A 25,232-nucleotide genomic window follows, 5' to 3' on the forward strand; every position below is an offset into this window, starting at 1 on the left:
TGTGGCCTACATCCATCTAGTCAATATTTCCTCCTCCACCACCACCCCCAACAGCACTTAATTTTAGGCCGGAGGAGGTAGGAAAATAAAACTTGCACTCAGAAGGACAGAAGTTCCAACGCTTCTTTGCTGGGGAGCAGTGCATTGGTGATCAGCAAGGCAGGTAGGCTCTGGGCTTCCAGACTTGCTGTGGGGAGGATAGTAATGGATAGTGCCTAATATTTACCTTCTTTAATAGAAATTGTTTCTGCCTCGCTTTTCAAAGGGGCGGAGATTTCCCCTTATTTTCAACTAATGCAAAAGGTATAGGCAGTACAAGTGAAGGCACAACTTTTAAGGGGAAGGACGGTCGCCAGTTACTAGGAGAATGAACACAATAAAATCATTGTGTTCCATTTCTTAAAGACCTGTTCACACGTGTTTTCTTAAAAAGCAATGGTATATCGACAGCAGAATAAATGGAAGCATAATCTTTAGCAAATTCTAATGATGTTATGTTTAAGCTACAGACACGTCTCAATCATAATGTCTTTCAGTGAAGTGGACTAAGCTTTCCTCCACTGTATGAACAGATAAAGAATAGTATGCCTTTCCTTTGTTGTTAAATCTTGCCTAAAACTGTAAAAGAAAACATTTAACTAAGTTATATGTTTTCTTAAATCATTAAAAAAACCAAACACTCTGTGTAAAAGAAACTGTCCTCTCTGGGCCTGTAAGTTTAATGCTACCCTGACTCTTTTATACAGCTCATTCAAGATAAAGATGCACAACAGACTAAACCTCCTCTTTTGTCTTGCAGATATTTGAAAAATCTAATTTTAAAATAACTACAAACTTTAATCCTTCAGGAAACTTCTTTTTAATATGGTATAGTTTAAAGCATTTAGACTTTTAATTAAGCTGTTACAGACCAAAGTGTTAAGGAAAGCTGTTTAACCTCAACCTTTCCCTTCTCCCCCCCAACTTTGAAAACCGACCATTTCTAAATAAGTGACCATTGCCAAGCTGAGCCAGAGGGCAGCATTCACCACCTTATGGCACACTGCAACTCCTGAAGAATCTCAGCTACTTTTTAACTCCTCTTTCTCTGTACAATGCTGATAAATAAATTAAAAAATGGGTTGCTTCATATGGTCTTGTTGCAGAATTGTTAAGTGAATAAATAACATTCCCATTAACGTTCCGTTATAAATACATTTGAATTTTAAACTGAGCATATGCTACTTCTCTGCTTGAAACTGGCAGGTTTTGCTTTCAAAAACCATGCCACAGACCCAGGCGTGCCATCATAATACTTAGCACCAAGGATGTCAAAGCTCTTTAGAGAAGATGGTATCAATATCTCAATTTGATCCATTAGATACAGATATTAAAGAAGTTTCTTACTTGGGGCTCCACAGTGATCAAAACTGACACAAGAACAGAGCCTCCTGTGTTTTAGCTGTGGGCTTGCTTTAGTTTCTCATTTACTACTCTGGGCATCAATTCCAAAATAAGCTTTTATTCGTATGTTTGGGTTTTGCTGCAAAGCTGTCATTCTCTTTTTTGCTCCTTTGATAATACTAAAGATCTCCTCTCTCAGTTTATAATCAAATTTTTGTAGCTAGTTTAGGCTGGAGAATTCCTGTAGTACTCAGTTACTAATAACTCCAGTTTCACATTCCCTTACCTAATCATTTCTGCTAATAAAATATTTTTGAATATATAAGAAAGAAGAGAAAACATTTATTGGTTCCAAGACACATGCAAATAGCTTTATTTAGTTTTATTATTGAAGACAGAACCCCAGATTATTGAAACGTTAATTACGGATGAAGATACTGTGCTCTCAGTTAGTCCTGTGGAACAGTGAGCTTAGCCACAAAGCCAAATCCTGAAGTAACCTCACAGAATCCAATGGAAATTTGATTGCTTTCATTATCCGGGAATCTAACATTATCTGTGTTCATTTCAAAAGAACTTCTCCAGATTTAAGTGAAGGTAGCTGAAAGCAAGGTTTGTCCAGGATTTCACAGATGACGGCGATGAGATGAAATTCGTGGTGTTTTATTTCACACCAAGTGATGAGTTTTAAACCTGCAATGGCTAATATCGTTTTAAGCCCATTTGCAGCTGGCTATTGGCCGCTACTTTTAAGAGGAACCAAACGTATTTTGGGAGGTTTATTTCAGCTACAGATAGAAAAGAATGGTGACCCTGGGCAAGACAAGAGCCTGCTCCTTTTAAATGAGCAAATTTAAATTTTTCAAGAAAAAAAAAGCATGAAAGGGAGCAATGCCTTGCAAGTCAAAGTAACCCCTTTGTCTTTCTCACTGGATCCATGCTTGGGGAAGAATAGACTGTAGGTGAAGAATTCAGACCTGGTTGTATTCGGTCTCCAAAGGCAACTACTGTCCCTCTGGACAAGAGAAATTCAGCCTTAATGGTGGTGGCAGCCTTCCACTGAATGACCTCAGTTTTCATGATCAATACAGGCAGGTGGCAACGACGCTTTCTTCAAATAACTAATTGTTGAAGATTAAGAATCGATTGGTTTGGGGTTGGCATTTTTTTTGGCTTTGTTTTTGTGGAGGTTCTTTAGTTTTATTTTTTTTAATTAACATCCTTCCAATGCTACATGGGATTCAGCAGTTTTTCACCCACTTTCAGCTGCCAAACTAAGCTCCTGGATTCATTCGGTCATTTTTTCCTTCCTTCCTCTCTCCCTGTCTGCAACACCATTCTGGCAGTCCTCAAGGTTCACTAACTGAGGAAGAAAAGTCCCCTACGTCCTCTCTTTGCTAGATAAATATAGATTCACATCTGGCCAGAGATGTGATTGAATTTATCGTGTTTTGCTATTCGAATGCTTGTAACATTTGTATTTTAATCCACTAATATATGGCGTTTTGGGTTTGTTCTTCCTGCAGGTGACGGCAGTCCAGGGACATCATTTCACCTGAAGCTGGGCACAATGAGACCTAATCTTAGGTAAAAGACACGTAAGAGATTGGAGGTCCTACTGTGGCAGACTTAATTTGGCTGCTTCATCATCACTGTTTCTGTTTATCCTTTCCTTAAAGCATTTCTGATCAAGCTGAGATTAAGGTAGGGCCCTCTAAATTTTGCATGTGCATTTATCCTCTAGCTGAATTAACTGTGTCTTTGGCAACTGTCACCACTGTTATTCAATGCAATGCTGCCTGTCAACCCTCTGAGCCCGCAAGCTACCTCAAGACCCAGGCTCAGATCCCAACACTGCAGCATGACATGCTGCCACTTAAGCACTTAATTATATGTAAGGAGACAACGATTTACATTGTACCCTTTACAAAAGAGCCACAAGGAAAAATAAAGTCCCACTGCCTTGCCAGTCAAAGAGATCTTTGCCAGCACCAGGTGGTGGGAAGCATGAGGCAAGTGAGGGGGTGACTCCTGGCAATGCTTGTGCAGCCACGGTGACAAAAAAATATGCTGCTTTTGAGAGAGAGACCAGTAGCATTTGGCATTTGGTGTCAAGAGGCTGAAAAGGCTGCCACGTGAGGCTGAAAAGCCTTGCAGGGGTTCCTAATGAACCATTTTCTGTGCTCCCCCTCCTACTTGGATGATTGTACTTAGCTGGCTACTGTGCTCTTTGGCCCAGGTTTTGCCAAGTGGTTATCTTCCTGCTTGCATCTGTTTATTCTGTATTCACCTCTCTGTCTGGAAGGGTGCAACTGAATATCAATGAGGCTATTGGGGTTTTTCTGTCTGATTAAGCTAATCTCTTCTGGACTTTTACCAGTGGTCTAATTTAATTACCTTGTTTCAAATACAGTTTTAGTGGGAAATGCAAAGGAACATGAACATGAAATTTATTCGTATCCTTAAACATATACTGTGCTTGTTTTATATCTTCTGTGATATGTGTGCCCAGCTCCTCTTTTCTAGTAATAAAGTCATTGGGCAGGGACAACAGGGCAGCAAATGAGTTTACTGGCAAGTGTAGGTCTTGCAGACTTTCTGAAGTTTAAGAACTTCATGTACTTGCTTTCCTTTGAATATTAATGATGTAAAGCTGTATGTTCATCTTAAAGACTTTCACGTATCCCTAATAGGAGAAAACCTGTCGTTATGTAAGTTTGTTTGTAGAATTGAAGTATGCTATATAAATTAATTTTGTGCTAAGCAGGTAAACATTGTAACTGAAAATGAATTGCTGGAGTATTTAGAGTGGTTCAAAGTCTATGTTCTGTATAGTCACTGCCTGGCTTAGACGGTTGAGGCATTGTTGGTTGCCCTTCTATGTCTCTGGTTCAAATTTATAGGAAAATAAGAGGAACACATTTGATGGCATATCTGTGATGGGACTCTGAATTCATGTTCCAAAGTGTTTAAAGCAGTAATAGACAAGTGTCACTTTAAAATAGAAAAGTAAAATCAGTGAGGGCAGTCCTCTCCAAGATTTTGTTTCAGGTTATGTAACAAAATCTCATCTTTTCTAACTATGGAACAAAGCACCATTTGAAACAGTTGTCTGTTTTCAGGAAAATGTATCTATTCTGTTTCTAAAGAGAGGTTTACTTTGTACAGCATGAAAGCTAGATATGCAAATGGAGTATTTGCTTATAAAACCTTATGGTTATCAGAGAGATTTTTTCCAAATTATTTTCTTTAAAAAGAAAAAATTACAGCAAAAAAGATTCTAAACAGATGACTGAGATCCAAAGGACAGATAATGCAGGCTCCAACTGCATTTATAATACTTCATTTCTGTAAGTTAAATATGTTCTCATTTTAGAAAAAGAATGAGCATATGAAATAAGTTGTCAGTGATTCTTCAGATTTTCGGTCTACTGATCAGAGTAGTAGAAAACATCTTTCCATACACTTAGCTCCTTTTTTTTCGAATTCCTGGTCTCAGTACTTTGCATGCTTCGTGGAGAGGCTGTATACAATTATGTCTAGGTAGTAAAACAAGATAAAACAATATAATCCTATTGCATTGTCACGGAGATAAAGCGTATGATAACATATTGTTTTAGTTGATCAGCAGGGTGGCCCAGTACAATGAATTCCTGTATTCTGGCTTTGGCTTATCTTCTGATTCCTGAGAGACACAACAAAGAAAAATAACAATAACAATAGCAGTAGTTTCTTTGCTTTCACCTTATGTGAATATTGCAATAGTGGAGTCTTATGACGGAAAGGACAATATTTGCATGTACTCCCTGAACATCGATAGTGGTGTGACTCTGTATTCAAAAGTTGGACTTGTGCGATAGTAATTGTACGGGATAAAAGTGGGTTCAATGCTCGATCGCCTTTAGCCAGATTATAGTTGGCACCTTATCTAAAGGTCTCCTTTTCCTAAATCAGGCCTACTCCAAGTTCTAAACATAAATACTGTAAGTTTCTTCTCTAAACAATTCACAGTTTAAATATTTTAGGTTTTGAAATGCGGCATTCTGGACTGTAGCTGTCAGTTACTGCAAACGTTTCCATCAAATGGATGGACAAAGGTTCTGGGTCTCATCTACAAAACTTTATCTATGCAAGGAGAGCAGGCAAATCATCAGAGTATTATTTTCTTGGAAATAAATAGCAGGCAGCTTCTGCACTTCATATATTTGATTTGTTAAGAGAGGTTGCTTCTTGTCTTGGTTTGAGCGGTCGGAAAGTAAACAAAGAGCATCTCCTGCATCTTATCTTGTTCTGCATGAAAACACTTCCCTGCTGCCAGCCAGGGGTTTAGCTCAGGTCATAGTGGTTAAATTTTGAAGAACCTCCTTGTTCAAATATTCTCAGCACATAAGTGATAATAGGGAATTAAGAGAGATGAGACTGTCTGCTCTCCATACACTCCTTTTCCCTGAGGTGCTGTGAAAGAAATGTGAATTTCACAGGAACGAAATGTATTCCCCTACCTCTTTCTTGCATCCCAGAGGCAGAGTATCGCACAAATCACTGTGTAAAACCCCTCAGAGCCATGCTTAGGAGGCTGTCAGTGCCTGTGCTGCAATCTCAGACTAGGCCTCTGCATCTTTATTAGCAATTCAGATTAAACACCCTAAATTTTGCGGTGGATATCACAAGATGGGATCGTATGGAGAACTTGCATTGCACATCATGATGGTGTCTCTTAAAGTGTTCACGGTAGCAGCTTCTTCCCCTCCTCCCATCCTTCAATAAGCAGCATAGCAGGACTGCCTCTAGGAAGGGCTTTACAGATCAACCTCACTGCAGTTCTGTAAGGGGGGATCTTATGCCCTTCTGAGGCCACTGAGAAGCAGCAGAAGCTTTATTCCTGAGCCTATAATAGATGCAAATTGTGCAGATGAAGGAGAGGAAGCTCTAACAGCCGTTGAATGCAATCTGTGAACACTACTGTTTCATTTATAGTGATGCTACCTAGGCATTTGCACTTAAAAGGAACAATAAAGAGGTGTCAGAATAATCGTAAGGCTGCAGAATTTAAACTGCGGCAAAGACGTTTTGAGCCATGTGAAATGTTGCCTGAAAAAGATCTGCTTTTTCCGTTAGTTTTTGCTATTACTGAAGGCTGTTCTAGTTCTCCTTGTTTTATGACACCAAATGGTTCATTTGCCTTCAAAGACTCAAGATGCAAAGAGGGAGGGAAACAAATTAAGTCAAAACTGCAATGACTGGTGAAAACTGCACAAAGTATGTCACGGCTCTTCTTTATTTCTCTATTTAGTTTTGAAGTAGCTTTGCAATGCAACTAGATGGTTGATTCACAACTTGCCAGCCAACCTCTAGCAGACAGCAGCAGAGTTGCTGTAATGTTTCAGTGTTGTTCTTTCTTACAGGACAAAGGGCCAATCCTCAAATGATGCAACCTTTGTAGGTATGCATGTGCTTTGCTGAGGATCTGAACTGCTATTGCCTTTTAGTCTCTTGATTTGGAGAGGGGGTTTGTCATAAGGCAGAAATAGCACACAAAAAGAGTCTAGTGACTGTCAACCAACAGGCATTTACTAATTAACAAAGAATAATGGGTTTGCATATAGTGTCGTGAGAAAAGCACAATAAGCTATAATTGTGAGCATGATTATCTGTGATTGTTGCTACCTAGGAGCTGCAAATGTGTACCTAGGAAAAACAAGGAAATGGAAGCATTTGTTGTTGCACCACAATAGGTGTGTTGAAAGTGCCCTAATCCTACTGAATAAGAGCAAACAGCCCTTGAAAGGGTACGTGGAGTCTAAAAAGGAATATATTCAGTTGTTGCAAAGAAAAATTGATAAAAAAGTAAAGTTGGAGTAAAGCTATATGAATGTTAGGGTAAAAATGGCTCTGTATCTGCAGCAGAATAAACCATGTTATGGGATCTGTTGTCATTCTGGATCTTCTAGACTTCCTGTGGGATACTATTCTCTGCTTTTTATTAATATCATTCGAGACTCAATGACAGTAATCTAGCTGCATCTCCCAGATCTCACAAGATAGGCAATCAGTCATAGAATGATTTAGGTGGAAGAACATCTATTTCTTCCACAGGCACGTTTACCACTAGAACTGGAAGCAGGTAAATGTCCCGCAACTAAAGAAAATTCAAATCGCCTGAGGTCTAAGATCTTACTGTTTGGGTTTTTACCCCCCTCAGTAAAATAAGTGATCTGCAAAACGAGAATGTTCAGAAACGTTATAGCATAACTAATGATAGTAAAATGCTCTAAGAGCCTTCTAATTGATATATTAGAAGTTCAAAGTGATGATGTTTTTCATATAATATGGATTTGAACTGTGTGAGTCTTTTGAATCAGTAGCTTTTAGTGAGGAATGTATTTCCCAGGGAAAAGGCGGGGGGCAGCAAGAGTGTTTGTTTTAATAGTTCTGTCTGTATGTGTCTGTACATGTGAGTGAACAAGAGATCAGCAGGGCAAAATGTACCATAAATGCTCTAAAGTCTCATACAATTGTGTCAAGCAGTAAAACCAAATGAACTTGCGAAGTCATGCACTAGTTCAATTTTGGAAAGTAAAACCTGGCTTTGAAGCCAACTAAATCAATCCCTAGTTCAAATTAAATTTGGAGTATCCTGTGAAGCTCCAATACACAACTCCAATAACAATCAGCACTTAAGGTGCAGGCAAATAATGTTTCATTTAAAAGAAATTGAATAAGGATTACTGACAGAGAAAGTTTTTGATGCTGTTTTGTCATTAAAGTCAAATTATAGCATTATTGTCTTAATCCCATATGTCTCAATCATCTCTCACTCCTTCTGTCTCTCTCTAATGCGCAAAAAGCCCTGTGCATGGTTGGTCTTGTGTCTTCATCTCATTAAAACCTTGCCATGCAAATGTATCGTAAGTGTTGCCTGAAGACTTCTGTCTCATGCAAAATTTAGCTTAAACTCTACTGGCATCAAATAATTTGTTATGCACAAACCTTCTGTTTGGTTTGCTGACATTCCTTCTTAGCTGGCTCTCATGGTAATTCATTATCTTGTGATATAGATTTCCAAGTATCATCTTTGTATTGATTTTTATATCTTTAATAACCACTCCACAGAAGATGGCTCCACTTGGTGTCATTGATCGCATCAAAAATTCAAGGCTTACAGAAATACTAGAGGGCTAATTGGTAGCAGAACATTTCAGACTTAATCTTAATGCAGTCTTAATCTTCTGCACTAACCTTACTTGAAGATTTCCTTATAGAGGCTAAAGGGAAACTAGTGAATAACTGGAAACTACCTGGTGAGAGCAGGTAAGACCATGAGGACTGTAAATGTGGAAAATGGAGATAACAAAGATTAGATCTGGAAAACAACTTTCCGTTGTCTCTTCCCCTCCACCTAAGCATCTGCCTTAGAGAAGTGGCAGTACGTGATTCTCCTCTTAGTTGTGTGCAAGAAATGTGTGTTCACTGCTTCACATACTGTGCAGTCGGCCAAATGGGACTAAGTTTCTGACTTAGTTTAAAGAAAACTATTAGGTTTGACAAGTTCAAAAAAATATGCACAGTACATCACTGTTTTCAAAAGGAAATTATCAAATATAGGTGTTTTTTAACTTTAATTTCTTATGTAAAAATCAAGGGCTCTCTCTATTTGTAAGCTTCTGATATCAAACAGCCAAACCATGGCTAGGTTTGAATTTAGAAGAATTCAAAATGCAGGCCACAACAGCAATGTGGGAGTCCTTCAGTCTGTTTTAATTTGCTCTAATGTGTTGTTTAAAGCTTCTATCTCTTGTTAGGTTTTTCAGCAACATGATCTGTCAATGACAAGGAGGAGATGTGCGTTTCCATATTTTTTCATGACTGCATTTGTGACGCTTTTTCACTGTTTTCCAGGATTTTCTACAGCTGAGTTATATTCTAAAACTTCAAAACAAATGAAAATAAACCAAACTGTGATACAAGGGATGGGGTTTTTGATTTTTTTTTTTTTTTAGCAAAAACAGTGACAGACAATGAACGTGTAGAGACAGCAACATAGTAAAACCAGGAAAGATAATTTCTCAAAAAAGCTGCCCCTGTGAATTGTTAAAAAGCTGTTTAAAAAAAAATCTTCTAGCAGCCACATGGTCTGTGGATTAAACATAACAAGGCAGATTGTCCAGCTAGTACTAAGAGTATCAATCAGGGCTACTCAATCAATTCTTGCCAGTAAAAGGCATTGAGACAGCACCAAGTCTGCTAGTTCAGTCAGGCTCTGTGTGCCATCTGTGCAATGGGAACTGCCTGCCGTGCTTCCTAAAAGATTAGAATGGTTAGAAAGATTGGATCTTCCCTAGGAATGAGAGAGACATTATATGTCTGGGAATTTGGTGAAAGCAAGAATGAAATGTATTCATAGACCAGGCTGGAATAACCTTGGTCACTTCTGACCTCTGTGGTAAGCAGACCTCTTTCTCCACTAGACCCTATCAAGTCTGTCAGCTTAGCACTAGTTTCTTTATGAACAACCTAAATTTGGAACTGGCTGTAAGAAACTCACATTATTTTCACGAAGTCCAATCGAAAACACATTACACGGTTAATGCATCCATACACCCCTCATGCCTTTATTATGTTTCTGTTGTCACTCTCAGACTGATAGGAAATTGTCCACATCAACCAAATCTTCTCAAACAGGAATCCAGCGGCTCTTTTCATTTCAGATTTTTACTGTGTTCATCACTATAACCTGACTGAGGAAAGTATTCATGGCATAAACCGATCAGTCAGGGAAATACTGTTGCTGTATTTCCAGGGAGAGGGCCAGGAAATACAAGGTCAGTGTACGCGCTTCTTATTCACAGCGGTGAGCAGTGACTCCCAAAATTTTTGTCCAGCCCCGCAGAACAATTCCTATGAATAATTATATATGAATATATTCCTTAGCCATCAACATAGCTGAGGGATTTATGGTTTTGCCCAGGGTCAGCAGGCAGGCTGTTTGATGAGGGAGAGTGATAGAGTTGGAATGTAGTCTAAATCTGCTGACTTTCAGCCTTGAATTTTTATTTTCTCCTAGTTTAGAATTGGCTTCCATTTAAAAACAATAACAACTGTGTTCATACGTGATATAGAGGATGCACGCACTACCTACCAATAAACAGAACTGGATGATGCAACTGGATAATTGACAAAAGCTAGATGGCTGAATACTTGTACCTCAATTCAGATATAAACACAGGGAAAACTCTCTGTCCCCCACAGCAACATAGTACAAAAGGGTCCTAACACATACCAGGGCAAACAAAACTAAGATACCTATTGAATCTCTGCCTTTCTGCGCTCTTGAGATTTTTTAAGTCATTATTTTTTTCTAGCTATACTATTAATTTTTCAAGGGTGAGCAAAAAACGTATTGGTGTTTCAAGCAAAAAGCAAACACTAAAGAGTAAAACCTTAGGAGATCATTTGTTTGCTTGCATTTTCTACACAACCCTTTTTTATTCAATTCGTTGGTTTGTTTTCAGAAAACTTCAAGTTTTGGAAGAAAAGACCTGTGGTCTCATGCCTTAGATAAATGTTAGGAGTAAAAGGAAGAATTTTGAAGTATAACTTCCAGCGTTTAGTAAGAATCATTCTTCAAATATATCCCTCACTTTGTTCACCTGCCAGCGTTCATAGTTCATGACACGTAACTGTGAGTCCTGGTTATGCTGCAGGACATGAGAGTAATTCCCATTGATTTCAATGGGTATTACATGCGTCCTGCAGTGGGAGAGTAGGGCCCTCAGGTTTCCCTGAATACCAAATACTCATGTAAAATCCACACATCCTATTCTTTCACTGCAGGACATGGTGAAGTCAATGGGAGTTACTTGTTAGATGGGAAAAACTTTTAAGATAAAGCTGTCCGTTCATTGTTGCGTTTTAATAAGTTTTCTTTTTACAAAGATCCTAGTAAGAGAATATATTTGCTTCTGAGCTCCTTTATTCCACTTTGTAAATATAAGCAAAGCTAAGCCCAAAGAAATAAGCACAAAGCAATAAAACGTAGAAGAAATGGGAGAAAATAGAGTTTATGAAATCGCCATTATTTTAGCATAGATGCTGAACGGCTCTCTGAGATACTGAAATGTGGTTATTCTCTTGAAACACGCTCTGGTAACACCAGGTAACCTAGCACAAATATCCTTTGTTGATGCTACTAGTCAAAGCAAGGAACTAGGTGTTGGCAAATCAATACAAAATTTGGAATGCATTTCTGAAACTTTTTCTTATAGCTTGGATTTTGAGTCTGAGTTCTCATCCAATCAAAGTTTGCACCCAAAGCAGAGTTCAAATATCTTCTTGATTAGCATGTTATAACAAGAGCTGAAGGAAGGGGTTTTTTTCCCTTCCCCCTGCCCTCTCTTACTCCTCCACCCACAAGTGCTCTCCTTGGAGCAAAGAACTTAAGAAATCTGGGCAGTCTATCAGTTTGCCATGGTTCATTTTAGCTAATCCAGACATCCAGCACAGCAGGGGGAAAACTGCTGTATCTAGTGAAACAAGAGCATGAATAATTAAAACTCTGTTATTAATGAACTTCCAGTCGTTATGTAAATGAAACTGATTTCAAGTCTAATTTGTCAGCCTGAATTCTTTTTCTGTTCTCCTTTTGTCTAGGACAAGAACTCATCGTAATGGACTTGATAATAAAACACTGGCAGACATGCTGTGTGCAGTGCCTATCTGAGTTAGGGCTTTTAGCACGGTTAATTGATACAGTTACTGCAGGATAAGTCTATAAGGCATTTTGTATGGCTTTACATTTTACAAGCTTTCTTTTTTTTCTTTCCTTTTGACAGTGCTAGCTATTCTTTGCACATTCCTCATTACCGTTTACCTTTACGTGAGGGGTGGCTTGTAATTACTGGCTGGTAAATACGTTCCTTTGCATTTCATGCGTTGTTCAAAGACAGCAGAGTTCAGAAAGGTCTGTGGGAAGGGAAGTCTGTAGTTATCAAACAATGGTGAACAGTCACCAGGAGAAAAAGCCTGTCAAAGCACAAGGCTACAAGGCGCTGGGTCCTTACTCCATTGTCTTGGATCAGGTGTCAGTCATCATCCTGCCCACGACATTTACTTTGATATGAAATAAGCAGTATTGAAGTTATGTAGAAAGGACAGGCACTCTATTAGGAGGGGAGAGACTAAAATCCAGAGGAAATCCTGAATTTTAACTTTTTTCCTTCCACCAGAACCAGGTGGGATCGTTTGACATAATCTACATCATATACTGATCAGGCCAGTGGCAGACAGTGGGATTTGTTGTGATGTTGTGAGGCTGAAATGTTGCCTCCAAAATTTAATTTTGAAATCATATTTTTTTTAAGTCCTCTTCCTGTGTGTCCTTTAGTTTTCACCAGTTCAGTCTCTGGTTTGTGGTTTTTTTTTTTCCTTTCCTCATCAATATACTCAGTACATTTTGGTCTATTAGTTCAGATTTATATTGTTGTTCAGGATCAAGTGTTTAACAGAAAAAAGATGCCAGTGAATGTTCAGGAAGTAAGGGAGGAGTGTGATCACATCCAGTCCATGTGTACCTTGTGCTAAGAAAGGAAGAGGTTAACAAAAGAATCATCAAAATAGCATATTAAGAGAATAAAAAACATGCTGTGGAAGAAACAGTGTCTGCAGTCCCCTGGCACCAGCCTAGGTCTGGTACCAAGGGGGGGAACTGGAAGCTGGCCATTTTACTCACAAGAAAACTGTGAAGTAAGAACTGTTTATTTTATCCTGTGTCAGAAACAACCTATCTCTTTGTTTCTTGCTCTTTGGGGCTTTTTCTTTTTTTTTTTTGCTATATTAAGCATGTTCTTTTTGTGCCGTATTTTTTTTAATCAGCTTGCTTTCTTTAAAAGGGCTAAAAAGCAAGGAAGGATCACTGCTTCTGCTCATAGAAAACTGAATAAAGGTGAAAAATTCTCTGTATAGAAGTGGGAAAACTTAAATCCTAAATGTTTCTTTTCTGTTTTGTTTTTTTTTTTATTTCCTCTACCCTAGGCTTTCTCTCCATGTCTTCTTTATGCAGAAAGTTATGTTTAGAATTACCTTCCGAGGCATTTTTAGAGTAGACTGCCTGTTGGTCCTCCTTTACCATGGTGGGCCAAGTCAGAGGCCGCAGCATTGTTGTGGGAATGGGAGACTTGGGGCAAAATGTGGAGGCCTGGGAGCTGGAAAGAATGAAGGCAAGAGGAGGACAAGGAGTAGGTGGTGAGTATGGAGGTTCAAATGGTATTGCTGGGACAACACAGTAGCAGAAACTTGGGAAATGATGAATCTATGGGATAACAAAGAAGCAGAGCTGAGGTGTATAGGAAAGTGGCATTAAGCATGGGTAGAAGACACGGGAAGCCGGTCAGGCAGAGAAACTACAGCAGAGCTTTTTTGTTTTTTGCATTGGTTGGGGACTGATTGCAGATATTACAGGAATGAGGACCTGAATGATTCCCTTTATCCAGCTGCTGTAAAGTGTAGGGGTTTTGCAAATGTTACCCGTTTGGTATTAGCAGGATTCGAAAGAAGTAGTTGTATTATTTTTAAATAAAGGTTTTGCGCTGAAATGGTACATCTTATCAGTGCTAACATAGAAAGGGGCTGGATGCAGACTGCTGCGTGAAGGGACGGGAAGGTCTCTCCAGGCTTTGAGGGCACCTCTCTGAGCTCTTGGGTCGACTTGTCTTGTTCAGCCTCCAAACTCCACGGAGCTCTCCTGGAACCTGCAAAGGGGAATCCCTGTCCTTCAAACCCCGTGGCTGGGAGAGGTTCCAAGTGTAACCTGAAGTCGCTGTGTCACACACTAAATTATCATATGTAAGTTAATGTTCAACAAAACTCTGTACCACCTGGGAATGCAGCAAATATTCCAGGAAGGAAAGAGTTTGGTACTTTCTGCCTCTTGCTGAGAGGGACAGACACGAGCTTCAGGCTTTGATAGCCGTGGGGACATTTCAATTCTCATACTTTTCTTTCCTGTGCAAATTGTAGATGGTAGTCAGGGAATACTGTACATTTTTTGTCAAAGGAGAAAGAATTTTTAAAAGCAACTCCTTTCTGTCACACCTTGAGCTGGGAACTACATGGTGCTTTGAGCATTCCGTCAAAGAGGTCTGGTGTACTCAGGGTCTGCACTAAAATTGCTGTGGGAGTATAACTGGTTGAGAATATCTTTTAGATGTATATTTGGAGGATGTCCTTTAATATCTGCTAGCCTGATATTATTTTTACAATAACAAGATCTGATTTAGACACTTACTGAAGCTTTGAAACGTTCTTGCAACGTAAACATGGTGTAAAATCTAATTTGAGAGAGCTGGAAAGAAAGAAGGAAAAAAAAGAAGAGAAGAGGCTCCATGTTGCAGGGAAACAAGTTTTGTACAACCAAGCAGGTGTTTATGGAATGTGTCATTTTAATTCATCTCAGCTAATATCCCAGTTTATGTTGTTTGGAGTAATAACAGTGTAACACAGAGCTGTAGCAAAGATTTGCAGGTTTCCTTTAGGTCAGTAACAGTTGCTATAAACACGTTGGACGATTTTTTATTATTATTCTACTCCATCTACATCCAGCAACTGGAGGGGTGGGGAAGGGGAGAGGGTTAACAGGTTTTACAGTTTAGAAGGCTTTTCTTTCTGTCGCATTTTAAACTAAATATACACAGGTGGCTAGGTGGCACTGTGGATTAATGTACTTCTGAATTAATGTGCCTAGAGTGGCTTGTATCACAAAGTGAGCATATCTGAAGTGCAAGCTTGCTTCCCCTCCAGATTCATCATCTATGCAGTCATTTCAGTCGCGTTATTACTTGTATCCAACAGAATGGGCACCGTAGTCATGTGAGAAGTACATTGATGAACCTGTGTTCTGAGCTATGTACTGCTTTGCGGTCACTGAAGCTTGTTGTTTATTTTAACTACAAGAAAGAAAAAGTCACCTGAATTTGCAAGAAGTGTTTAAAAAGGGGGAACTTTTCAGGTGTTGGACATTAAGTAAAAGCAACAAAGTAGTAAAACAAATTCCTCTCCAGCACTATGGGCCCCAAGCGCATAGTGGGAGCACTCTAAGACTGGGAGCTGAGGGTTCTCGTTGAAGCAAGAAGTATTCAGAATCAGAGGCTGGAACCCTACTGTAATCCAACCAAGCAGGCAGGCACACAGTGCACAAAGCCATATACAAGTTATACTTCTTTGCAAGCAGTTTTTAATGTAAATATTATATTATTTTTCAGGGTACTCTTTCCACTGCCATAATTGGTAAACATAGAATCAACAGCAACTTTGATATTAGTTCCTGGTTGCGGTAGCGTTTACCCAAAGGCAGATGAACCAGAGTTATCCGAGAAGTTTCACCCATTTAAAATATTTTGCTTCTCTAAGAAATAGGAAATAGAATGCGTGTAACCAATGGAAATAAAGTATTGCACATTCTTAGTCTCCTCTAGTCAACTCCAGAGGTAATAATCACTATAGGGATTTCTAAAAGGTAATTACTGTATATTGCTTAATTACAGTTTATTAAGATCAAACATACTAAGGTATTTAGTTGATGTAACAGGAAAACAGTCTGTGTTTCTAGTTTTAAATGCAAACAGTGCAATCTGCGCTGAGGTCTACAAAAAAGTGTATTTTAGGATACAGCAGTTTAGATGTCAAGACTGCTGGATTAGGCACCTTCCCCTTTGCAATATAGAGTTTTGATGACCTGAGGCAGCAGTGCTTCACCATTCATGGTACGTACTCATAGTTACTATTTTTCTACTGAAGTTGAACTTTGTGACAGAGGGGAACTGGTCAGGTACAGAGTATTAACTACAAGTTATTCTTTCATGTGTATTATTGGCCAAAGATGTACACAATTAGTTAAAGAAACAGCTTTGTAAAGAACTAAGTGCCTGTAAAAAGCAAACTGATTAAGAAAGAAGTACCTAACGTGTGACTAGATCTATTTTCCTTAAATTGAAAATGAAAGCTGCCACTTCGACTAAAGGCCCTCGCAGCCAAGAGATTTCACAGCGGTTCAGTCAAAGCCCAGCTAATGAATATAAGTTACTTTGGTGGATTTTAGCTGACTTTGAAATTAAAGTCCAAAACTGTTGGATGCTGCTAGCAGAGCTAGACTATAGCAAAATGGACTTAATAAACTCCATTGTGCAGTTAGATCCCTAGTGAGATTTGCCTTCCATCCATGACCAATTGGTATTATTTCTGTGGTGACTGGTACTTTTGTCTGCGAGACTGGGATTTCAGGGAGTGATTAGCACTTTTCAGCAGTGATTGACAGGTTGTAGCAGCAATGAGACAATAGGAGGAATCATTAGGAATTCAAATGTAGATTTTTGTTTGCATGCTTTACGACTGATTTGAGTGGAAGTGAAATCTAGACACGAGGGCAGAAATCAGCTATTATTTCATCCATTTTTATAAAACACAAAAGGAAAAAAATGAAAATGTGCTAAAAAAATAGAAAAGATAAGAGGACAGACAATACGATCACATTACTGTTGAACAGGATTCCTCCACTACATCACTTTTGGTGGGGTTTTTTTTCTTCTTTTTTTCCCATTTCCTAGGGAATCTTCTCTGTGTGTTTTGTGTAGAAGTTTTGAATACATGTCAGCAGTAACAAAATGCTGCTTTAAAGCTTAGAGGTTTTAGTTTAAATATTTTTTCCTTAAACTGAAGAAAAATCAGACTTAATACAGCATAAAATAATATCACTTGGCAGAAGAAATGCATACGTCGGTGCTGTGCTGAGGTTTGATAAAATTGTCTCCGTTGCATCTAAACAAGAGGCCCCGTGGAAATAATTATAGTGACTGATTCCAAGAATTGACCAACAATTGATAATTGGCTATAAATAATTAGGAAATAATGGCATGTCAGTGGTGTGAATTATGTAAATGTAGTAGCTGTGTCCCTAGATACTGATTCTGAGTGCCTTTATCAGTGATTTTTTTTATTCAGATTATAAATTTAATATACTGTACATGACAATTTAATCTTGTTTGGCATCAAAGCTACCAAGATAATACAGAATTATACAAGCCTAATCAAAGAGGGAAAAATCATATGAACATCATTATTTTGGAGAGCTGCTTTAATGGGAGTTGACATTTTCGAAAGCGCGTGGATCCTTTCTCTTTGGTTTTTTTTTTTAGAGACAACAATTAATCTGAACTAGGTTTTTGAAGCAGTGGGCTAACAGAACAAAACACTGACTGAAATTACAGATGTAAAAGCGTACTGCATGTCTTATAGGGTATTAAATATTTAAAGTATGATTTTGTATAAGCCATACTGTTTACATAAAAAAATCATGGCTCTGGTTATTTTTTCTTCCTGAATTGTGTGCTCTTCAGGGCAAAGGATTCATTTATTTGTGTTGTGACAAACTCCTGAAGTTTTTATCCTCTTTTCCTTTTTCATTGATATCAATAAAGGTCTATAACTGTGATATTTCAGGTCTTAATTCACTCGGATTGCATTTAAAAATACAGTATATTAGCCAGGATAAATTGCACAGAAATGTGTAAAGCCTCCCGAGAATAAAATTTAGAGAGCAAGGGGAAGGCTGTTGTGAATACTTCGGCTCTGCGTAGTTTGTTTTTGCTGGACTTGTTAGCATATGGGCTGAAAGATGTTCCAAAACTACTCAGTTGTTGAAATTTAGTCCTGGTGATACTTGCTCCAACAAATGACAAGATGCTCACAGATGATCATTTTACTACGTACCGTTTACAAAATGCCTGATATTAATAAGAAATGGCTGTTTTTCAGAAACTCAGATGATTCTTGGGTGTCAATGCAGTGTCATTTGGAAAAGCTTCTATAAAGTGCCAGATAAGATATTCTGATGCCACTCTGATGCCCCAAATCCACGTGGCTCCAGCACAGTGCATCCCCAGAGTAGTTGCTGCAGAGTCGTGATTCTGCGTTAGCGTGGAAATGGTTTCAACTCTCCTCTCTGCCTTCAGATTTTCATTCTTATTAATTGGATTTTGTCACCCAGAATAAACAGCACCTTTGAATTTGCTCTTAATATTCAGCACATATTTGTCTCCCACTGAAGCTGATAATACGCGCACAAGGGCTTTGCTGATTCAGGACCTGGAGGGATGTGGTGACACTAACATTTGCTCAGTAAGGATGTACTTAGGATGAATAGATGAGGTGGAAGAAAAGGGAAAATGTGGGGTGGAGAGAAGAGCAAGAAAGACAGATTTGTGCAAATGCTGTGGTTACCTTCCCGTGTGCTGCCAGCCGAGCTTGGAGCACCTGCTGTTGCTGTGTGAGCAGTAGCTCCTGCTGTTTCTAGAAGTTAACCCGCCCTGCCTGTACTTGCCTGTCAGCACTGCTAAACATTTCTGCCTTCAGTCCAATTAGAACAAGATACTCGCCAAAAAAAAAACAAACCCAAAAAAAAAACCCCAATAAAAAGAAGCCGGCACTTCAACATCGATATTATTTAAGAAGAACAAAAAAGCACCAAGCTGCCCTGCCAGCTAAAGCCTAGCCCCTCTGCCTTTCCTTTTTAGTGAAGGACAATTCCCAACTCAGACCTATTCTAAGCATTTTTTTTTTCCTTTTAAATTTCAGTGCGTTTTCTCATTTTTCTTTTGTGTGGTCTAATTCATATCTCTCATTAAGAAATAGTTATTTGCTTCTCACTTAGCATTGGAAGATTTTATTTGTTTCCTTATGGAAATTGGTTATGAAAGGCATCTTTAAAAAAAAAAAACCAAACAACAACAAAACAAAAGTCTGATTGTTCCTCCTGCAATAGAGTTCAGACATTCAAAGAGAACTAACTAGGGGAAAGATAGGTCTGAATTAAAAAAAAATATAAGGTAATTTTTAAATAACTCCCAGATAAAGTGGACATATGGTACAAGATAAAACATGTAACCTAACCATATAGATATTTGGATTCACACTGCCTTTTTCTGGCTCTGACAGTGTTCTGTATGGGGAGATAAGGGCAGATTTATAAGGCTATGATTCAGTAGAGGCTATTCCGACAAGTTTCCACTCGGAGATTCTGTTCATCAACCTCTAATTAGCACTTCATCGCTTTCAGCTTTGTGTCACCCAGCTGGCTAGAGGAAGATGACACCTCCAACTTGAACTGGGCTTTTTTCCATTTTCTTGGAGCTCATCAAGACATGTGGTGCTTTCTTAAAGTGCAGCTGGTGCTGGCACTTTCATTGTAAATTTAAATGGCTGTGTTTGGAAAAAGGTGATAAGAACAGTTTGTTTCATGTCCCTGGTGTTTAGCCTGAGGCAATTCCCAGCAAATATATTCAAGGCTCCTTCTGGTTTGATCTGCTACACTTTTTTGTATTATTATTATTAATAACAATGCTAGAAAATATGCATCTAAAAGAATACCCTGCACAGTGTATAAATTTTTTCCCACAGTCGCTAAAGTTTAAAGTTTAAAAGAAAACAAAAACACTTTAGTTTAGATGAATAGCAAAAATATGACCTTTGTATATGTGTTTGGAGAAGGAGGAGTGAGATTTTCGCAAGGCTTTTCATTTCGTTCTTTTATTAACACAACTTCTGGAGAAAAAGGTATTTCATTTTTCTTGATTTTACATTCCACTGTATCACTCATGCTGTAGAGAATGTATACCTGTAGTTTAGTACACAATTCTTTCTGCCTATGCAGTTGTTATGTTACTTATGAAATAATGCTGACTTACAATGGTAGGTACTTATATTTTGTATAAGAATCTTAAAGTACTTATAGAAACATGTCTAGAGAGCCAGCTTCCGACACTTTTAGCTGGGCTCACTATATTCTGTTCTTATGTGCTTACTCGTGTACATTCATGCTGTTAAGATTTGACGGTATCCTGCTTAATTGATGTATTTTCTGGTTTTTATAGTGTCAAAATAAGTACAGTGTTAAGAAAATGGATTAAGAATTTGCACATCAGTTTTTCTATTTTCAAAATTCCCACGTTATTCTGTAAAGCTTTCTTCTGATGATGTACCCTGCATTTGCAGCTTAGTTATAGAATCAACCAAATTAGAGAGACTCACTCTCAAGAGAGCAGCTATTGTGTATTTACTCAGGGAAAACTGGATACTTTTCAAATTCACAATTGAAAAAAAAGGTTTCTTTTTTTTTCCTATAGAGTAGGAGTCAAAAAACATGCTAGTCTTTTTCCATTTCTTTCAATATTTTTACTAATCATTATATGACACCAAAATAACCTTTAGAAATAGAACTCACAGAAATTTTGTTCGTATCCAGGTTTACTGGGATTTCCTAATTTGCTGCTGTGCGTTTTCACGCTGTTTAAGACCTAGGTCATAAGTACATCTGCACCACAATAAGTGACATTAAAAGCGTAAGAGCCTTCTAGAATGACCTTAGAGAGTGAGCACAGAATTGTGCCTCTCCTCCTCCAATGAGGCAGGAATTAAAGCATACATGAGAAAAAATTAGCTAGATCCAACTCTTAAAACTTGAGCCAACACGTTGGCTTAGATCTAATTTTACGTTCTGACTAATAGTTCTGGTGTAAATTGCCATATTTCCATTGCTATAGAAATTAAACTGATTTCTGTATGTATGGAGAAATGCAACATATGTAGATAATGGCAGAATCCTGTATTTATGATATTCAGTCTTTCTATAAATATAGATGTTCAGTGATTATCAATAGAGCTGCTCATTAAAATTCAGACTTAGATACCAAATGATGTCATTTTGTTTTAATATTTGAAAACCTAAAAATATTTTTCTAGCTCTCTTAAAAATCTGTATTTTAACATTTACATTCAGCAGTTTATTGCAGCAGGAAATATTTCAAACAGGAGAAATAAATTGTCCTATCAAAGTACTCTGATGATTCAGAAGACCATTTTTTTTTTTCCAGCAGACCAAATATTAGGAATGAAGTTTAATCAAAGAGCTAGTCTTTCATTCCCACTGAAGGTGGCAAATAACTGATGATTTGGCTGAGATTTTGAGAATCAGCCTTGTTAGAAATAAGATCAAGCTCAATTGCAATCTTGTAAAATTGATGTCCCCTTTACCGCATCCCTTATACAAATGGTTTTACATTGTGAAAGGCTTCCTTTAATGATTGTTTGTTCCTTTGACAAGCTAGCTAATTGTCCACTGCTCTATTCATCTTAATTCAGACTCATTACCCTTCATTTTTCCTCTTCGGCAGCTACTGCCGTGGCCTCACACTGCTATCATATCCAGCAACCTAATACCAGTTTGCTGGAGTGCCACAGGGAGCTTCCCTGTGCTACCTGCCAAACAGATATGGACTAAATGGGCTATCTCTATTCCACTTACTTTAAAAGCTCTTTCTGGACCTTTCACTGTTGCCTCCCCACCTTAGTACCCAAAATGCCACTTTGGCAATGTCCTCAGTCATGTCACTGACCGCCCCGACTGCGCCTGAGCTGAGCCCTGAGCCGCCCCCGGGGCTCTTGGGTTAACTCTTCTCCTCTAAAGGTTGGGTATGGGCTGAAGTACAGCCTAGAGAGACACCTGTGATGTGGGAGAAGAGGGGGTTTGACTGAGCCCCTGGTTTCTACCTTCTCCTGCATGCCCCCAACTTGCCCGCTGGTTTAGTAGCTGCAGACAGAGAGCACGGGAGAAGCCTCGGCATTAATTAGCAAATGTATTCGATGGAGTTCGACACACAGGGAGTTTCAGACAGGCAAGTGCATTAATATCACGTACAGCACGTGGGACCAGAGTGATCTGCGACTCCTTGCCTCCATAGCGCTCTGGTTTTCTACCATTAGTAAAAAGCTGTAGATGGTAATTCTGAGTTTCTCCCAAAATTCCAAGCAGAAGATTAGTTGGATTCATCTTGTTCCCTGAATTGGTGCAGCTTTTGCATCTCCCAGCAGCTGTCAGAACAAAGGTATTTTATAACCTTTGGCTGCATAAGCAGCAACGTGAATAAGAATTTCTTGCAGTTTTCACGTATTTTGAGTCTCTCTATGTACGGCACAGCAGTCAGTCTTTCTGAGAATGGCTAATACATCGGATTGGGTGGAAAGATCTGCATGGTTTGACAATTGGTGATAAATGAGGATCTTCTTATTAAGTGGGGATAAGAGATAGTTCCTGGTGAGGGCCCAATTCTCCACATAAAGACAAGAAAGGAATGGAAGTGTGGAATATCTGTTAGTTGCTAGGCACTTAATTCATCCTTAGACCTCAAGGACTCAGCGTGGAGAGCAACTGAGATAAATAATTTGTTTTGGCTGTGTCATCTCTGGGTTTTGCCAGAAAGTGTCAGTTTTTCCTTGCCTAGTAATAAAAACTGATGGCAATTATTAAATTCCAGTTTATTTGGTACAAAGCAATTGTGTACCTGTGTATAAACGTATATTAAATAAATGATAAAAGAAAGACTATGATCGTGGAAATGTTTGTGTGAGCCAAACCCTATCAAATAAACAGATAAGGTTTTTTCAGTGTAATTCAACACCACGATGATAACCCAACAATAAAACCAATATAAGTACAGATATAAAGATATGAAACAACATATTGTCAGAAGCGATAAAAAAGATTTAGCAATGTGTAAACAGGATAGATCCACAAGAGGCCAGGCACGGCAGCGGTTTAGTATAAACACCTACCTACTGAAAGCCATACTGAAGAGAATGTGAAAATAAAGAGGTGGTAAATTGGTGATGGCTGGTTTTATTAATCTGCTTTTTAAGAGGGATCTCATTTGGAATTTGCATTCCGCAAGAGTTCTGAGGTTTTTGCGAGTCTGATTTTAAGTGTGTTTAGCATTTACGTAACTCTTAATTCATCAGTGTACAAATAGGAACTCTGAGCAGCTGCAGTAGTGGCTTGGATGAAATGCAGGAAGGAATGCTGTTGTGCTCTAGGTTAGGACAGCACTAAACATAGAACGGGCGTGGAGGTACGTCCCTTGTCCCCCTGCACGAGAACCAGCTTTGGTATAGCTGTGTGCAGCCACTGTTCGCTGCTCTCTGTTGACAGCACAAACCTCCCTACAGCCATCACGGAGATGTGGGACGACAGTAAGACAATTACTGCTTTTGCTGGCATTGGTGTGGTGAAGCTTAGTAGTTAAAAAAAAAAAAAAAAGAAAGAAAGATCAGCGGCTGCATGCTTTCCTGAAGGTCTTTCTCAGCATGCATTTGCTCAGAGCTCCAGGAAGAGATCTTACCGGTCCCGGCATTAGCAAATTAAGGTGGCACATTTATGCATTATGAGATTGGCTTAGAAGTCACAAAAATAAAGAACCCAGGGGGAGGGAGTGTATTCCTTTTATTATTATTATTTGCTTTCATTTTTATGAACTTTTAGGATATAGTAGGATCACATTTTCAAGCTTTTCCTGAGCTGATATTCTAAGAAACCGGGGCTCTGAAAAATAGTGAGTACTGTGAAATCTCAATAAAGCCATGAGTCATCAATGCACATTGCAGCTGAGCTGGGCCAAATTCCCCCGTGCCTTCCAGGGCAGTGCAGGCTTCTAAACGGTTGCTGCCATTCCACCTCCTCTAAGTGAGGCTGCGTATTCCGGAACCCTTGGAGACCTCATAGAGAACCTGAAATTTACAGGTTGTGGTGGACAGAGTTGTAATAAACACACTGAATGCAGACAATTGCCATCATTTTTCTCTTATAGCTTGTTGAGCATACACTCAGTAGTAAAGAATCTAAAGAAAATGGCTATTACTGAGCTATGTCATCATAATAATTATATAGCCTTAATTGTAAACTTCAACTCATGATGATTTTGAAAGAACAAAATTGAAAGCAAACATCTTCGACTTTCAGAGATTCTTTGTACTTGGAGTCTACTTTATTTAAACCCACTGGACAATGTAACCTTGGTTCTGTTCACATCAGGCATATAGATTTCTGTAGGACCAGTTCTTAACAAGTGAGCTTTCCAACTAATTACGTTTTTAAAAAGTTTAGAACATGTTCTGTCCTGTTCTTCTGCTCGTGGTTTATATTCTGCTGGTTTCACTGTGGCCTGGGGTGCAGAAGAGTGTGTTTTCTGAGAGGGATGAGAAGTTGTATTCCTCTAATAATGCTTACTATCTTAGTGCAAACTAGCTCTACTTAAACTTGATGGTTTGATATGTGTTTTACGTGTATACATCCTGCTGGGGAATTAGTTATACACATACAGATAAGGATAACGCCTCTCTTTCCCTGCATTGTTTTGCTCTTAGCGAAGCTAAGCTTCTGCAAATAAAAACTGATATGTTGAGTGTTTAGCAGTTACACGCATTTACAGCCTGTGTGTAAAGATAAGTATTCTTAATTCTGAACCCGTTCTGTTTCGGAGTGTGTTTCCAAACCAGAAACAAGTAGTAATGGCTTAACTGTGCCAACAAAGCACTTCACATGGGGCACAGGTTTGGAAATGAACTTCAGCACAGACCTTGTAGACATCTGAACTCTATAAATCCACAGGTGTTTAAGTAGCCCTAAGGGCTAGGTCAGATAGCAGGCTTGTTTCAGTATGACTTTACAAGGATTTAGTACTGTGTAAACAACACTTGCAAGGTTTTCTCTTTACTGCTGAGTAAAACCAGTAGCAGGAAGAGCCACCTTTGATTTTTGTACCATAAAAGGTATAGTGTTCTTTTATTCCGTACACAGTGTTTCCTAGGATGTTTTTGAGCAACACTGCATACAAAATTAAATTTTCTTAGCCAGCGTATTTTGAGACAAGATGATATAAAGTGCACCATTCTTGAAAAGAAATTTCAGGGCGACTGGACAGTTTGGGTTTTTTTGCTTTCTTTTTGTTGCATTTGTTTGTTGTTGATTTTAGTCT

General features: G+C 38.6%; 1 protein-coding gene across 2 annotated transcripts in view; it reads left to right on the plus strand.

The window, feature by feature from the left end:
• ADGRL2 (adhesion G protein-coupled receptor L2) overlaps positions 1 to 25,232 on the plus strand; it is a 401,353-nt gene that overhangs the window by 70,389 nt on the left and 305,732 nt on the right. Inside the window, exon 2 of one of the 2 annotated variants that reach the window (XM_054073438.1) lies at positions 2,910 to 3,087. The gene's annotated coding sequence lies outside the window, so the exon portion shown is untranslated. The remainder of the gene's footprint in view (positions 1 to 2,909; positions 3,088 to 25,232) is intronic. The other variant, XM_054073439.1, reaches the window with a different exon arrangement.

The sequence above is a fragment of the Cuculus canorus genome, chromosome 8 (genome assembly GCF_017976375.1).
Source record: "Cuculus canorus isolate bCucCan1 chromosome 8, bCucCan1.pri, whole genome shotgun sequence".
In the NCBI taxonomy this organism is placed as follows: domain Eukaryota; kingdom Metazoa; phylum Chordata; class Aves; order Cuculiformes; family Cuculidae; genus Cuculus; species Cuculus canorus.